The sequence below is a fragment of the Sprattus sprattus genome (genome assembly GCF_963457725.1).
Source record: "Sprattus sprattus genome assembly, chromosome: 11".
NCBI lineage: Eukaryota > Metazoa > Chordata > Actinopteri > Clupeiformes > Clupeidae > Sprattus > Sprattus sprattus.
Window position 1 is genome coordinate 32,506,072 of NC_137909.1, and position 2,500 is coordinate 32,508,571.

Genomic DNA, 2,500 nt, shown 5'->3' on the forward strand with positions numbered 1-2,500 from the left:
CAGGAGCCATGAACTGTTAACACAACACGTAGTGCAAAGAGTGGAGAGTGTAAGAAGTGCAGGGATACATTTGAAATGGTAAGAGAATGACGTAAGAAGTACAGTGTATGCTAACATTTTAGTCAGAGTGAGAGATGGATGTGAGTTAGCATCCCATCACACCCGCTAATTCTATCGTCTTAGACAGAGTCAGACCTGGATATGAATTATAATACGTCTAATACTACTGTAGGAATACTTTTTATAGTTGGTGAACATGGATTCATCTGTGAGAGTATGAATGGCGTTATTTAGGAAGTCCATGAGAAAATGGGCGTGCCAAACAGGTAGCACGCTTTGATTATGGGAAAGTCAGATATCAGAGTTAAATCTAATTGGCCGGAGGGGCCAACCAAACTAAAGATAGGTGGGAGTTACCAGGTAGCTTTTTAAAAGGCAAACACGTCATTCATACAGTCCATGGAACATCTACTGATGAAAGCTTAGAGCCTTTCAATAAAGAATCCGGAGATAGGCGTCTTTTGGCCTCTCGTCTTCTGATTGAGAAAACTCAAATAAGTTGCCACTCTAGCCTATCTGTTAGTCAGATATTAATCAAATGAAGTTAGTGGGGCTACTATTGGCGACTATTAAGACTTTTAAACAGATATGGATGCAAGTTAGCACAACAACAAACCAGCCAATGATAACCTTGTAGTGACAGTCAGATATGGGATATGAGTTAGCACAACAATACATCAGCTAATGCTAACCTAACAGTTCCATTCAGTAGGATCTGTATGAGGCTGTAGCAAAATTCAGTTTAAGATTTTCATAGCCGATGTTTCGATTAGCAGTAAAACTATAATGAAACTTAGTTGTATCGAACTTAAATGCCAAGTCCACTGAGTTAGCACACTGTCCCTCACTGTCCCTCTGTTAGCACACTGTCCCTCACTGTCCCTCTGTTAACACACTGTCCCTCACTGTCCCTCTGTTAGCTCACCTGTCCCTCTGTTAGCACACTGTCCCTCACTGTCCCTCTGTTATCACACTGTCCCTCTGTTAGCACACTGTCCCTCACTGTCCCTCTGTTAGCTCACCTGTCCCTCTGTTAGCACACTGTCCCTCACTGTCCCTCTGTTAGCACACTGTCCCTCTGTTAGCACACTGTCCCTCACTGTCCCTCTGTTAGCTCACCTGTCCCTCTGTTAGCACACTGTCCCTCACTGTCCCTCTGTTAGAACACTGTCCCTCACTGTCCCTCTGTTAGCACACTGTCCCTCTGTTAGCACACTGTCCCTCTGTTAGCACACTGTCCCTCACTGTCCCTCTGTTAGCACACTGTCCCTCTGTTAGCACACTGTCCCTCTGTTAGCACACTGTCCCTCACTGTCCATCTGTTAGCTCACCTGTCCCTCTGTTAGCACACTGTCCCTCACTGTCCCTCTGTTAGCACACTGTCCCTCTGTTAGCACACTGTCCCTCTGTTAGCACACTGTCCCTCACTGTCCCTCTGTTAGCACACTGTTCCTCTGTTAGCACACTGTCCCTCTGTTAGCACACTGTCCCTCACTGTCCCTCTGTTAGCACACTGTCCCTCTGTTAGCACACTGTCCCTCACTGTCCATCTGTTAGCTCACCTGTCCCTCTGTTAGCACACTGTCCCTCACTGTCCCTCTGTTAGCACACTGTCCCTCTGTTAGCACACTGTCCCTCTGTTAGCACACTGTCCCTCTGTTAGCACACTGTCCCTCACTGTCCCTCTGTTAGCACACTGTTCCTCTGTTAGCACACTGTCCCTCTGTTAGCACACTGTCCCTCACTGTCCCTCTGTTAGCACACTGTCCCTCTGTTAGCACACTGTCCCTCTGTTAGCTCACCTGTCCTTCATTGCATTTTTTCCTGTGTTTTTCCTTTTGGGCAGTGGTGTTGCTCTCTCCTCTAGTCTTTCTGTCACCTTTGATCTTTTCTCTGTAGGTAAAAGCTTTTCCATGTTCGATCTCATATCAGGCTCTCCCTTGCCTCTCCCTTGCCTCGGCCGTGCCTTTGTGAGCGCTCTGATGTTTTGGCAGCTGGGTGGCGGTCGCCGTGGCGATCTCTGTGGTTCTGGCCCGTGCTATGGCACTCTACTCTGGCTCCGCTTGAGAGCAGCGGTGTGGGTTAAGATCAGCTGGCAGCCAGCGGTGTGTGTGTGTGTGTGTGTGTGTGTGTGTGTGTGTGTGTGTATGTGTGTGTGTGTGTGTGTGTGTGTGTGTGTGTGTGTGTGTGTGTGTGTGTGAGTGTGTGTGTGTGTGCAGCCAGCGGTGTGGGTTAGGATCAGCTGGCTCTGGGGCTCCATTTTGATAGAGTCTCCTCACACAAAAAGCCTGTGCCCAGAGAGAGGGCTGGTGTCAGAGTGGACTTGTTTTGGTTCAGAGGTAGACATATCGGTGTGTGTGTGTGTGTGTGTGTGTGTGTGTGTGAGTGTGAGATCGACACCAGAGAGAGGGCTGGTGTCAGTGGACTCGTTCTGGTTCAG

General features: G+C 48.3%; 1 protein-coding gene across 1 annotated transcript in view; it reads left to right on the top strand.

The window, feature by feature from the left end:
* The window catches only part of otogl (otogelin-like), a gene marked incomplete at both ends in the record, with an annotated part of 73,985 nt that overhangs the window by 10,712 nt on the left and 60,773 nt on the right, over nt 1-2,500 (top strand).